The sequence below is a fragment of the Gobius niger genome, assembly GCF_951799975.1.
Source record: "Gobius niger genome assembly, chromosome: 19".
Classification (NCBI taxonomy): Eukaryota; Metazoa; Chordata; class Actinopteri; order Gobiiformes; family Gobiidae; genus Gobius; species Gobius niger.
In genome coordinates, this window is record NC_136870.1 from 18,543,464 (window position 1) to 18,559,255 (window position 15,792).

The window sequence follows — 15,792 nt, forward strand, 5'->3', positions numbered from 1 at the left end:
CACAGTATTCATTACTAACCATGTTGATATACAGTAGTGAATCAGCCCGCCTTGAAGCGACCACAAGAAATGCTGTATTAATTCACCTCTTACCCACGAGTTAACCAAGTGCACGTTCTCCAGTTCAGCTTTACCCAAATCTAAAAGCTTCTTGACTAGAGCTCACAGCCTCATTTGAAAGCTAAGACCTGTAAAACTGATCTTAACAGCTCCATGTTGGGCGGCACGGTGGCGCAGCGGTTAGCGCTCACGCCTCATAGCAAGAAGGTCCCGGGTTCGATTCCCACCTGGACGCGGCCTTTCTGTGTGGAGTTTCCATGTTCTCCCCGTGTCTGCATAGGTTTCCTCCAGGTACTCCGGTTTCCCCTACCACTAAAAACATGTACAATAGATTCCCCTCTGGGGCCAGGACTCCCCTGAAAAAGAGATTATTAATCTCAGTGGGACTATCCTGGTTAAATAAAGGTCAATAAAATAAAAAAAAATGTTGTCGTCACTTTTTTCACATTCTTTTTCATCTCATTTTTGCCACTTTGTTGTTGCTTTGTTGTTGGCTTTTTTGCCACTTCACTCTTTTTACTGCACTTTTAAGGCTTTTTTTTGGGTCACTTTTTAGGCTTTTTAAAAATACTTTTTAACACTTTTTTGTGGCCTTTTTTTATTGCGTTTTCAGCACATTTTGATCACATTTATGTTGAGTTTTTGTCACCTTTTTTATTGAATTTTCATTGCTTTTTTTGATCACTTTTTTTGGTCACTTTTTGTTGCTTTTTTAGTCACTTTTTTAGTCACTTTTTGTTGCTTTTTTATCACTTTTTGTTGCTTTTTTAATCACTTTTTGTTGCTTTTTTGTTGTGTTTTCTTCTCGTTTTGACACTTTTTACGAGAAACTTTTAAATTTGGGTAAAGCCAACCAAACTGGAGTTCATTCTGTTGATTCTGCATTATTCCCATAATAGTGTCCAGTTCGTGTGGAAAAGTTAACGAAGATTGGAAAGCAATTTACCTCCCAAGTCAATCCGAATCAAACTGGGGGTTAAAAAGAGCATAACAAACTTCATCATTTTTTTTTGTAGTTTAGCTTTAATAATTCCCTGAACAGTCTCTTATCTCCTCCCTAACAAAAATGCGGCACCGTTGTACTGTTGCTTGTTTTCTGCTTTGTGTGCCTAATTGACCCTTATCTCTGTCCTGTCCAAAGGCTGAACAGTCGGTCTGACCCGGTGACTTGACCTCTCGTTTGGCGGTTATCTCGGGGTCACGATGCCTGCACACGGGGCCCAGCTGACGCCCCTGCCCGCATGACATACAGGGGTATTGACGTGCACCTAACCCAAAGTCCTGCCGTCCACCTGCCTCACTCCGGTACCACGCGCTCCCCGCTGTGTCACCATGGCGACCAAAGAGCCTCCCCGCTGATTGGCCCGACCTGTTACAAATTAGCGCATTAGCATTTAAAGAGGTGAGCTCCAGGGGCATGCGGGGGCCTCTGAATCGGGGCACAGAGCAACAGACGGAACTAGATGCCGCTCTCTCTCCGTCAGTCATTTGTCATCGCCGCGAGCTACCGGAGGGCAATGGCGGCTCACTGGGGAGGGAAGCAGGTCCCGGGACATCAGCTGGGACGGGGAGACAGCGCCCGAGGCAGGAGAAGTTGAGGAGTGCAGCATCAGCGCAACTGTCAGCTGGATGATTTTGTCTGTCAGAGTGTTGTGCCTTTTCAATATGTTTCCATTGTTAAAATCCCAACAAAGACGGGTACGACAACCTACACCTGCGAACATTTTATAACACATAGGCCTACATTTTCTCACATATAAAGATAGAATTGTGAATGAGCCGAACAAAGTGGAGGAGAAAATTGCACGACTGCAATGCAAACGACGTGGCTTCAGTGCGGCTTTCTGCTGATGTGGCATTATTCTGCCAGAAAGGTGTGCTCGTGTGACAACTATGCACTTTCCCATCTGAAAAAACTCCATCAATGGAGAAAATACACTTCCAACGTTTTAGATTCGCGGATAAAGTAAAAGATATTTATAGAACATACTTTTACTTCCTTTTTTTAATCGTATGAAGTTAAAATGTACAACCATATTCTTCTTCTTCTTTGAATCCTCTTTTTCCCCTCTTTTTCCCCCTCTTCTTCTTCTTTTCCTTCTCCTTCTTCTCCTCCTTCTTCTTCTCCTTCTTCTTTTCCGTCTCCTCCTTCTTTGTCTTCTCCTTCTTCTTCTTTTTCTCCCTCTTCTTCTTCTCCTTCTTCTTTTCCGTCTCCTCCTTCTTTATCTTCTTCTCCCTCTTCTCCTTCTCCTTCTTTTCCTTCTTCTCCTCCTCCTTCTTCTTCTTCTTCTTCTTCTTCTCCCTCTTCTCCTTCTCCTTCTTTTCCTTCTTTTCCTTCTTCTCCTCCTTCTTCTTTGAACATACTTTTACTCCCTTCTTTTAATAGTATAAAGTTACAATGTACAGCCATATTATCACATAGTTGTTAATTAAAAATGAGAAAAGATATATATATATAGCCTAAACACAATGTATTGATTTTACAGTATTGATCTTGTGACTATAAACCCATTAAATTTGGTCTGTTTTGTCTCTATAGTATTTTCTCCGTGGACACACTGGCAGATGTCCAGCAGCTGGGGCCTCTACGACCTAAGTTTACAGTTTAACCAAAGTAACAGTGGTCCCAGGGGTCAGGGAGTGGGAAGACAATGGCTGGAGCTGGAGATCAATTCTGGTCATCAGCCTAAATGAGAGGGAACATCATTAAAAGCCACTTTATGTTAATGCAAATGGCTGCCCGAGTCTCTCCTCTAAGCATTAGCTCAATAAAGGGTGAAGCACAAGCTCTCATTGATTAAACAATTCATGATCCGGTCCGTAATGACTCCTAATAGACACGGCTTTAAAGTGGGTTTGATGGAAGATGTCACAGAGAATTTGGAAGTTATGTTAATTGCGGCGATTGAGTTCAAATGACTTTCTCCGATAATTGTTACACAAAAGTCTTGAGAGCAGCAGTCAGCAGAGATTTATACATTAAAAGTTATACACTCTTCTTTTCTTTCTTTCTTCTTCCTCTTCTTCTCTTTTACCCTTTTTCTTTTCCCCCATAGCTTTCTTCTTCTTCTTCTCCTCCTCCTTCTTTTTCTTCTCCTCCTTCTTTTCCATCTTCTTTTCCCCCTGTTTTCATTCTTCTGCTTCTTTTCCTTCTTCTTCTCCGCCTCCTCCTTCTTCTTCTTCTCCTCCTTCTTCTTTTCCATCTTCTTTTTCCCTTTTTTTCTTTCCCCCTATCTTTCTTCTTCTTCTTCTTCTTCTTCTTCTTCTTCTTCTTCTTCTTCTTCTTCTTCTTCTTCTTCTTCTTCTTCTTCTTTTCCATCCTCTTTTTTCTTTCCCCCTATCTTTCTTCTCTTTCTTCTTCTTCTTCTTCTTCTCCTCCTCCTTCTTCTTCTCCTCCTCCTTCTTCTTTTCCATCTTCTTTTTCCCTTTTTTTCTTTCCCCCTATCATTCTTCTTCTTCTTCTTCCCCTATTTTTCTCTTCTTCTTCTTCCTCTTCTGCGTTTTCTTCTTTTACTCCTTCTCCTCATCCTTCTTCTCCTCCTCTTCTTCTTTTCCATCATCTTTTTCCCTGATTTTTCTTTTCCCCATCTTCTTCTTCTTCTTCTTCTTCTTCTTCTTCTTTTCTTCTCCCCCTATGTTTCTCTTTCTTCTTCTTCTGCTCCTTCTTTTTCTCCTTTTCCTTCCCCTCCTCCTTCTTCTCCTTTCTCTTCTTCTTCTTTTGGTCCTCCTTCTCCTCTTCTTCTTTTCCATCCTCTTTTTTCTTTTCCCCTATCTTTCTTCTCTTTCTTCTTCCTCTTCTTCTTCTTCTTCTTCTTCTTCTTCTTCTTCTTCTTCTGCATTAGCGTCTGTCATTGATCTGCTGTATGCACAGAGTTTCCCTTGACGATCGTACCGTTCTACCTTTTCATATTCAGTGATGCAGTTAACTTAATGACGAACGTTTGAAGCATGAAAGAATGCAATACTTTTCCAATTAGTGAAAGCGCTTCAGCCATAACAGATGTTTCGCAATCACCTCGCCGTGCAGAGAAAATTAGAAACTCCGCGCCGCACCTGAGACACCTGCACCCCATTTCGTCCTCCTCACCTCACACTTCCTCCACCCTCCTCGTCCTCGTCCTCCTCGTCAGTGGCTCCTCTCTGTTTCCGCTCCCCAAACTCTCTCATCGCTAGATTTAGAGCCTACTCCTTCAACAGTCCTCCCGAGCTGCGACACTTGTCCTTGGAGACGTTACACACACACACACCGCCCCGCGCATAGAGAGGATTTGTTTACTTCCTGAACAAGGATGTTTCACTCTTTCAGCCAAAAATCCAATCGCAGTCAAGAGGGACCCGGCTTTCAGGTGTTTGAAGAGGGGTCCAAGACAGCGAGTGTTCAAATATTGCTACGGTATTCATCAGAGTAAAGATGTTTGTCCCTGATACCGTCATATCTAAGGACGTAGAAGGATGTAGAAGTAGAATACCACGAGGATAAAAATGAGTGCATGAAATCTGTCTCCAAACCATACTTGTAGGAAAACGTCCCAAAATCCCCCTCTCCCTCCAGTGCCGAGGTCCTCTGCACCGCCGCTTGCGCCGCAGTGACCTCTCGAAGTGAAGGAGGAAGTGTGCAGATGGTTTAGCACTTGTCAGGCTAACTCCGCTGACCTCAGATGCTAGCCAGATGCAGGTCAAAGGCAGGGTTGCGCGCCGCTGTCGGAGTGACTTACTGCCCGCCGTAAAACGCTACCGCGGAAAGAACCCAAAGACTCCACCTTGCACACAATGGGCCCGATAACCGCGGATTCCTTAAAGGCTGAGTCCGCTGTTATTCTGAGTTGCCCTTTTTTTTTCTTTTTTCTTTTTTTTCCTGAATCGCTAAAGTTGTGGCAGCTTGAGTGCTAAAGCTTGTCACCGGTGGCTCTGCTCTGGATCACCGGAGAGCATTAGGTGGCATGTTAACGTTCTCCCAAGTTGCTGAAATATGGACGCCCGCCCCTGAACGGAGAGATGCCGTGAATAAGCTTGTCTTAACACATACTATGTTCCCCCCCGAAGGTATTATTCTCTAAATCTTTGGGCCATTTCACTTTTAAAGGGTGACTTAAAGATCTCAAAAGATTCAAAAAAGTTGTAGCCTTTGCCAGCGGCCTCAAACATTCTTTCTCTTGAGCTTTCATTTTGCTGGGGTTGCCACAAGTTTTTTTTAATTCCAAACTTTTAGCTTTCTCCATTTCCTCGAATGCATGCAATGGTTGACATTTGGTTGTAAGATTACCAAGTGATCCAAGCGTTCATCTGGTAATCAGAAAGTTGCGGCTGTAAGCATGACCATAAAACTTTATGTTTAAGGAACAGGCCACAGTTTTTCCATACTGAGATATGTTCTTGCCTGAGCTTAGACGAGTTGATGCGTAATGACCAAAGATGCATTTAACCCCCTCCCAGTGTATTCCTCTATCTCCAAAAGGGGGTGAAGTTGGAAGCTACCACGCTCTTCCACAGACTTTTTACTCAAAGAAAATAAATGGTTAAAAAGCCTTTACTGCAGCAAAAACCTTTGATTAAAATATTGCCTACTCATTTCAGCCCTTGCAGGCCTTCGTCTATGTGTTTTCCCTACGCAAACGCCTACGCACCTAATTGCGTTTGCCCCAGTCGCTTTGGTGCTCTTCAGTGGCACTTTTGGTGAACTTAAGAGCACCAAAGTGACAGCTTTGGAAAGTACCAGTATAACAGAATCAGAATTGGTTTTATTGCCATGGTTATGAACAGGTTTACAATTTTTTTTTTTTCGGTTGATCGAGCAACATGGATAAATAATAAACTATAAAAACTTCAAACTATAAGACTATAAGGGCATGCGGAAGAAGACTACATTTAAACTATGATCAAGGCAACAACAATTTGACATAGATCAACAGCGTGTTTACAGATGTGCAGGTGCATTGAGTGTAATAGAGCAGAGTCTGTAACTGAGTTATTGGGTCTCACTTTTTTTTATCCAAGTAGCATTCATGTTTAGTTTGCTTTCAGAACTTTTTTGGTTTATAATGCTTCAGATAAATACAATAATTTAAACTGTATGTTTAATGATCATGAGTTACCTCATAGCTGGTTGTTTCAGAAAGGGCATTCAGCATCTACTATCACCATGCTACCATACTTGGTAACGAAGGATCATAAAAGGTAAATAAATGGTCACATTCATATGGTTCCTTTGTTTTTGGGCACTCAAAGCGCTTTACATGAAGGAACCACTCACCCATTCACACGATCATTCATACACCAGTGTAGACGCAGACACTGGGGGGCAAGGCGGGTGAAGCCCAAGGACACAACGACAGTGTGCACATCTTGGGTTCGAACCGTTGACCCTTCGATCACAAGACGACCTGCTCTAAAATTCCCCTGGTAACATTCATCAATGATTTTGTTTCACCTACACATATTTTTTTTTCCCCCTACAACTCTGGAGCTTTGAAGTCAAAGCACACACTTTTGAGTTTCAAATCTTGGTCAGCCATTTACATGTTTGCTAAGTCCCTCAGTAATGCGCAATTAGCCGCAGCCAAGTGTTCAAATTATGCTAATTTGAGTTATGGCTAAGTAGCGAGTGTATGAAGGCAGAAAATTCGGCGCCCCTGATGTATCTGCTTTTAACGGCACGCAATGTTTTTCCTCCCTAATTAAGTGGAGGTGTCCCAATGGTCCCAGAGTGCCCAGTGGCTCAACCAATACAAATAAAGGCTCTCTAATGGACCAAGGGTAGACCGCATTATTTTGCCCTTCAACGCTGGCCCCCGAAACCCCCCTCCCACCCAAAAGCAAGAGTCCCATTCTTTAAACCAGAGGCATAAAACCCAATGGAGCGAAGGAATATGTCTGCCATCTGGCCTCTTGTTGGAGGTGGCTGAAAGAAAGCGGAAAGATGCAGGGGATTGTGAGGTTGGCCCACAAAATGTTGTATGGAGATTCGGCCGAAGGTGGGAGTGGCAGCGCGGACATTATCCAGATGTGTTTGTGATTTACAGCAACGAGCCACAAGTGCCACAGAGCCATAGAAGTGACGGAGAAGGCTCTAAAACAAGCTGCCTGTGGACTGGTGAGTGTTGGGCAATAAAATACACACACACACACACACACACACACACTGCAATAGTGGCGGTGAAGCTAAATCTATTTACTATGTGTCGGTCAAGCGGAAAATGACGTTCTTTTATTTGGATGGATGGATGAATGAATGAATGGAAAACAATAAGCAGGACTGCTCAATGGTAAACTGCAGTATTGGTAAAAATGACCAGAGCGAGAACTCACCCCTTTCTTTTTCAACAACAAAAAGATTTTAAATGGTTATTTCTAAGGGCAAGACATGTAAGGTATGGTTTTAAGGCAGTGGTCATTGTTGAGGTTTTAGTTTTAATGTCAGTCTAAAAAAAAATGAGACCAAACTCAACAAACTGTTGCTTAAAGGGATATTTCAGGAGTCTCATTTCCTAGTTATCCAGAGTGTTGTTGATTTCTTGAGATATATATATTTTTTAATTCATGCAGTCCTGATATTTGAAGAGCTTCGTGGTGCTAGGCTAGTGCTAGGCTAGCGCATGTCTATGGTAACTAGTAGCCTGCTTTAAAAACCTCTTCAAAATCATCGGGTCGTCCTCCAAACGTTGCCATATCTGATCTGTGAATTCTACGTGTAGTAATGCCGGCCGCAGGTAAACAAACTACTGTAGATCCGGTAACTTAGCAGATCACTCCACCGCTGCGTAGCTTACAACCAGGAAGCTGATGCTGCTCAAATATAACTTCTTTTAAATACAAAATGGTTATATATCAAAAGATATTCAGTCAACACAGACATTTATATGGGCAGTCTGGTGTTATAAGTGATTTGCCTCAGGTGCACTGTGCTCGGGTCAGACTGTTTAATGCAGGCTACTAGTTACCATAGACATGCGCTAGCCTAGCACTAGCCTAGCACCAGGCTGCATGAAGGACTGCATGAATTATTATTATTATTATTTTTTTAATACAGAAATAACTAGGAAATGAGCCCCATGTCAAAAATCCTGAAAGTTTTTTTTTGTTTTCTCTTTTAAGGGATTTGTATTTAGATATCTAATTTATAGCCTGATATAGAGCTTTATTTTTTTTTTTTTTATTTTTATTTTTTTTTTAAACAAAACTCCAAATCCCCTCTGAAAAAAATGTGTTACTAATGAATCAAATCCATTATCCCTGAATCTAAACCTGGCTGAACATTATTTAGACTTTGACGCTAAATATATAGGCCATTTAGACAATTTGTATTGAATGCACAAAATTCCTTATTTATGTAGGAATATTTTTTCCCCACATTTATGTCAGTAATCCCACCGCAAGTTTCAAATTTATATTCCTACATTAATATTACCATAAATTTCCATTTTTTGTGCATTGTCCAAATAAATGAATACATAATACATTAACAGGTATATTAGGTATTCATTTAGTGGTTTCCCAAACTACAAATAACATACAGCATTCTCATAGGCATTTCAATATTTTAACCCTTTCCCATCAAAAACGTGTTGCTTCTCTGCGTCCTCAGCGCCGGGCTCCCCATCGTCTCCTCACACATTACACCATGTCGTCTTTGTTCTAACGTTCTCTGATCGTGTGCCCATAATCTTCCAGCTGCTTCTAATTTATCCCTCCCCTGTCCCCCATCTCTATCTTATGTCTCAGCCCCTTTGTCCCGCCATACCAGCACTGTCCCGAGCTGTAGGGGCACTTCCAGCACCCCACTGTCCCGGGACATGCTATCTGCTCCCTGGCACACATTCACACGAGAGCAGATTACACGGCTTTTGTTCTTCTAATAAAGTCGGTGAATGAAGAGAAAGGCTAAATCTGCTGGAGTATGGCTGACTAATTATCTTCACTAATGACACTTTTATTGCACTTTCTGTCTCACTCAGCCCAAAGAATAAAGATACTTTTCCATTTGGAGCCGATTTTAGATCCATCATAATTTCAAAGCAAGATTGATATGGTAATTCGATGCGCGTATGCTTCTTTATTCCCGGAAATACAGCATTTAATCATGTGGAGTGTCCTTTTCTACTGGAGGACGTGTTTTGTTTTAGTTGCTGATAGTGGGGAATGAATGTGTTCAAAGAGTTGACCAGATGAGGGCAGCAGAGAGTAGAACACGTTCATACAGCGCATACAGTTTTAAACCCTCGCCTTAACCAAGTGCATTTTCTCCGGTTCAGCTTTACCCAAATCTAAAAGGTTGCAGCCTATAGGCCACTGAAAGGGGTCACTTGAAAGACCTACAAAACTGATCTGAACGGATCTTTTTCCTCGCGTTGTTGATGTGTTGTTGCAATCTTTTGTTGACTTTTTTTTTCATCGCCTTTTTGTCACTTGTTCAGCACTGTTTTGTTTCTCTTTTGTGGCATTTTTGTCATTTTTTTGTCACATTTTTGACGCTTTTTCAGCCCGTTTTTGTCACATTTTCATGGCTTTTTTTGTTGCTTTTTTGTTGCTCTTTTGTGCTGTTTTTGTCATTTTTTGTCGCATTTTTGTCACTTTTTCAGCTTGTTTTTATCGCTTTTTAATCGCTATTTTGTGACGTATTTGTCAGTTTTCCAGCTCGTTTTTGTCACTACTTCATCGCTTTTTTATCGCTCTTTTGTGGTGTTTTTGTCATTATCTGTCACATTTTTTAGCACTTTTTTGTCTCTTTTTTGTCACATTTTTTCACTTTTTCATAGCTTTTTTGTCACTTTTTTCTTGCTCTTTTGTGTCGTTTTTGTAATTTGTTGTCACATTTTTGTGACACCGCTTGTTTTGTCAATTGTTTACCCCTTTTTTGTCGCTCTTTTAATCGCTCAATTTTTTACACTTTTTCTGAGCTTTTCTGTCACTTTTTTTCTTGCTCTTTTGTGGTGTTTTTGTCACATTGTTGTCACTTTTTCTGAGCTTTTCTGTCACTTGTTTCTTGCTTTTTTGTCACTTTTTTCTTGCTTTTTTGTAGTGTTTTTGTCACATTTTTGTCACTTTTTCAATGCCTTTTTGTCTATTTTTTCATTGCTTTTTTGTCACATTTTTTGTCACTTTTTCAGCGCTTATTTGTCTATTTTTTTCCTAGCTTTTTTGACGAATATTTTGTCACTTTTCCAGCGTTTTTTGTTACTTTCTTCTTTTGTAGCATTTTTTTTTTTCGCTTTTTAATCACTTTTTTGCTGCATTTTTGTCACTTGTCTGTTGCTTTTTTGTGGCGTTTTTGTCGCTTTTTATCACTTTTTCATCACATTTTTGTCGTTCTTTTGTTGAATTTTCATCCTTGTTCTCGGCTCATTTTTGTTGCTATTTTAAAGCTTTTTTTCCCCCAATAAGCTTTTAGATTCAGGCAAAGCCAAACTGGAGAAAATGTGCTCGGTTCAGTCGGGGGTTCAGAGGTTGACAGTGAAGGGATTTTTGACAGAAGACTTTGATGAATTGATGAAGTTAAGTTGTTTATTTGCATGAGTGATGGCCTTGTTGTGTTTTCTCATTAGACGTGTGTAAGATATCAGGTCTTAATCTAAAGTAAACCTGATCTGCAGAAACCAAAATTGGATCACCGGACTTTTTCCCATGCCGGGCTTAGCCAAAGTTGGTTGTTGAGCTTTAGGAACGGTTCCTCTTCCCGTTCCCCATCTAACCCCGTCCCGCGCTGTGGGCGTTGCACGGGCGATAACACGATTAGCTCCTGTGTGCGGGGGCATGTCGGCGTGAGTGACTTTGATGCATGGCCGGAGCTGAAGTTGATTTACTCGCGGACTACATGAACTGCCAATCACCGCTTTCATTCCCAAAGAGTTGATGGACGTCCCCGGGGTCAAAGTTCAGCCATGTGTGGTGTTGACCTTGGCCCTCGGTTTGCCCCTTTTTCGAAATACCGGGCTTTTTTTTTTTGGAAGGGGGGGGGTCTGCTGGTTCAATACGGCGGGTCTCTTTTAACCCATGACAAATGAATGCTTCAAACAGTGGTCTATAGAACCAGAGGTAGAGGCAGGGTTTCGGGTCGGGATTGTGGTCTGGGCCCATTGAGCGGGATCGTGTTCCCAAACAACCCCCCCCCCCCAGACGTCCTCAGAGATTTATGGAGTCACTTTTACTCCGACAGTGCACCTTAGACACGGGTCAGCATTGTTAAAGGTAAAGTGTTGTAGGGACAAGCACATGTGACGCATATGTGGGGGAATATATGGCACTTGTACTAATGTCATTACTACGAGAGAAAGAACCTAATAACCATTCTGCATACTTATATTTGAGGCAATACAATACTATAGTCAACAGTTTAACCTCTCAACCCCCGCCTCAACCGGCCACATTTTCTCCAGTTTGGCCAAATCTAAAAGTTTCTTGAAAAAAGCAAAATGGAGTCATAAAACGAGGAGGAAAATGCAACAACGATGTGACAGAAAAAGTGGCAAAAGAGCGACAAAAACGTGCCGGAAAGGAAACAATAAAGCAAAAAACAAAGGTACAAAAACACAACTAAAGAGTGATGAAAAAGCAACATAATAGCTACGAAAGAGGGAATAAAAACGTGATAAAAATGTGACGAAAACGTTAAAAAAATAGACAAAAATGTGAAGAAGCAACCAAAAAGCATAAAAAAAGCAATGAAAGAGCAATGAAAAAGCAACAAAAACATGACAAAAAAACAACAGAAACACAACCAGAGAAAAAACACAGAAAAGAGATAAAAATGTGACGAAAACGTAAAAAAAAAAAGCCTAAAAAAATAGACAAAAATGTGACGGAAAAGCAATCAAGAAGTGTCGAAAAAGCAAAAAAAACATGACAAAAAAACAACAGAAACACAGCCAGAAAAAAAACATATAAAAGAGACAAAAATGTGATGAAAAAGAAACCAAAAGGCATAAAAAAGCAATGAAAAAGCAACAAAAGCATGACGAAAAAAAACAAAAAAACAGAAAAAAACGAAAAACAGACAAAACCAAACCAAAAAGCATCAAAAAAGCAATGAAAAATCAACAAAAACACGAACAAAAACAGAAAAAAACAAAGACAAAAAAGCCATATAAAGTAGACAACGTGACAAAAAAGTTACAATGTGTTATGCAGGTCTTAGCTTTCAAATGAATGCGTTACATTGGCCAATGGGCATTGAGACGCCTACAGTAAATCTGTGACTGCCTGATACAAATGTTGAGTTGGATCCATCTCTTCTGTGTTGCACCTTTTCGCCAAGTTCGAATCGTTTTCATTACCCCACTTGTGTCCACGTGTAACCTCTCCCAGCTGCATGTCCTGCTCCAAGTCCCCCCCCATCCCCCCTCCTCCTTCTCTTCCCTTTGGTGGGGGGTAGGCAATTATTAAAGCTACAAATTACCCACACAGAGCTTCACCCGATGGCCGTGATGGCAAGCAGATGGCAACAACCACAGATGCCCGAATCCCAAATCCTACTCCTGGACTCCTCTAGCCCCCCCCCCCTTCCATAAAGATCCATTTGCATTTCATGAGCTGTAATTGCGTCTATTGCCCTGCTCCCCACCGGCTCGTCGATTTTGTGCTTGTCACCGCTGTAGGCCTTGAAGGGGTCGTGATAGATTAAGGCGGACCTTCTGTTTGTGTCCCACGCATTGTGTTTGGGAAATTAGAAATATTATCTCGCAGTTGGCACACACCTTAAAGAAAGAAGGGAGGGGGGTGTGGAGGTGATGGTGACATTGGGCGGGACAGGACAAGACAGGATTAATGGGAAAGTGATTATTCTAAAAGCGTGTCCTTGACCCAGACGACTATACAATACGATGTTATGTGTTAAAACCATACCATGACATCGTTTTTTTTTTTTTTTTTTGGTATGGCTGTAAGACTATTTTCAAATGCGTTTTACGGCTCTTTTTTCAATACAGATACAAGATGAAAGTTAGCTTTACTGTCAAACAGGTAATACTAGAGTGATAGGCTGATCTAAAAAGTACACATTAGCCTTTTAGCAACATTGTATTCACCATCCTTTTCCAGTATTTTTGGTTAAATCTACTGAAATAAAAGCACTGTATGCCACATCTCTAATAAACAGATTTCTTTATTTCCATTAAACATGACTAATAATGCAACTTAATAATTTGGTCATTGGTACACTTTACTAAACTTAAAATAATGCAGAGGAAATGAAAATTCCATCAAATATCAAGAGGGCACTAGCAGTACTAGTAAATATGCGACGAAAAAAACATTAAAAACTCTTAAAAATAACCATCAATATTTCTGAAACTCAACGGAGAGTTACTGAACCCATATTTCTCAGACTCATTAGCCAAAAATGACGCACCTACTGCTAAAAAAGTAATATTTACTAAAGTCACTACTCCCGGGGTTAGCGTAGCTGCTGTGCCGTTAGCATTTATCTCCGCTAACCCGGATGTACCGATTTTGGTAAATATTACTTTTATAGCAGTAGGTACAGAATTTTTGGCTTAGGGCCTGATAAATAAGTATATTCAGTAACTCTCCATTGAGTTTCAGAAATATTGATTGTGGTATTGAAGAGTTTTTTGTAGTTTCTCGCACATCTCGGGACCCGGAAGTAGAGCAGTACAAATGTATTGTTCTGGCTAATGAATGTTCACTAGAGAATTAAACAGAAGAAGAGTAAGAAGGTGGAGGAATTGACCAGTGCAGGACACCACGCTCTGAAACAGGGACAAACCCAGGAGGCGGAGCACAGGATCCGAGGAGCACAAAAGTACCATTTTATGTACCATTGATGTACCACTGTAGAGGATGTACTGCAGTAATGACATAGACTTAAGGGGCCGTATTGTGAAGTGTTACCCTTGCTAGTTAGCTTTTCATTCACGAGTTGTCTTGATGGACATATCAAACCAGTCCTTTTGAAGCCCAGCATTTGCTGCTATTACAGCTGATCTAAGCGCTAATGAAATCAAGGGTATAACAGCCTCGAGGCAGGGCTTGATGAAGCTCTTTTAACTGTCAAAACACATGTGGAGCCAAATATCACTGCAGGGCGGAGCAGACTGTGCTAGACTCAATCCAGCAGTGGACAGACAAGAACTCTAACATTGACAAATACGTCTAGCATGTGACCTCTTTGTCCGATATGATTTATAGTTATCAAATGAGTGGCTAACAGAGGAAAAATAGCCAATTTACTTCAAATGTACCTTCTTTTGTCTCAAACATTTGACCTGGCCATTATGTGTGTCTTTGAGAATTATAGTCTTTAATCAAAAGTTGAGCCGTCTTTTGTCTTTGCTCTGATGCAGAGTGTCATTAAAACCCTTTGTAATAAATCTAAATGAGGGAAATTCATTAAGTTGACTGAAGGATAATGGCAAGGAGCTATCATTTGTCACTATGGTGTGGGTATCTGTATGGATGTATGCTAATCTGATGCTAATGCCGAGAGGAATCCGCCCATGCGAACAAGCTAACTCGCAGACAGGGTTAATGGCATAGAGTCAACGGGCTTAAAGGTAGTACAGCAAATGTCCAAATAAAAATGTAAAGGGAATTTCACTACCTCTTTTGTTTTGTATGCTTTAGATCCCTGAACATTTTAATTGTTTCATATTTTATACACGAACGGCCTATACACAATTTCATTTTAAGCTTTCAAGCTAATGGCAGTGCAGGCAAAGCTAAATGGGGATTTCACAATAAAAGCACTATAATACAACTAAATGGAGATTTTCATAATAAAAGAACTATAATACAACTAAATGGAGATTTTCACAATAAAATAACTATAATACAACTAAATGGGGATTTTCACTCTAAAAGCACTATAATACAACTACATGGGGATTTTCACAATAAAAGCAGTATAATACAACTAAATGGAGATTTTCACAATAAAAGAACTATAATACAACTAAATGGAGATTTTCACAATAAAAGAACTGCAATACAACTAAATGGAGATTTTCACAATAAAAGCAACTAAATGGGGATTTTCCCCCTATAGAGCCCTATAATACATGGGGATTTTCACAATAAAAGCAGTATGATGCAAGTGAATTGGGATTTTCACAATAAAAGAACTATAATACAACTAAATGGAGATTTTCACAATAAAAGAACTGCGATACAACTAAATGGAGATTTTCACAATAAAAGCAACTAAATGGGGATTTTCCCCCTATAGAGCCCTATAATACATGGGGATTTTCACAATAAAAGCAGTATGATGCAAGTGAATTGGGATTTTCACAATAAAAGCAGTATAATACAACTAAATGGGGATTTTCACTATAAAAGCACTATAATACAACAATACGGGGATTTTCATAATCACATCCAAACTCAATCCATGGCAAAAGCACAAGAAGTATTTTATCTTCACCACCACCAGATGTCGCCACAAAATCATGTAATGTCTTTTTACCCATTGCCCATCATTATTTTGGTCTTGTTTTATTTTTTTATTTTTTTATCCCACATCTTATCACATTATTGACTGTGCAGTGTTTATATCTCCGGGGGTAAAAATACAAAGGTATAGACGGGTACATTAAGCTATTTTCATGTGTTCCGGAGCCAACATTTGTAGTTTTTCTGTTCGACCACAAAGGGGCAGTGTTCACCAATATTCCCCCGTGCATTTTCTATTGTAGCGTCTACTTTTATCCAGAAGATGGAGTCTGTATTAAATATATAATATTAATCATATCCACTGTGTTGTTTTGCAGAACCTTTAGTTAC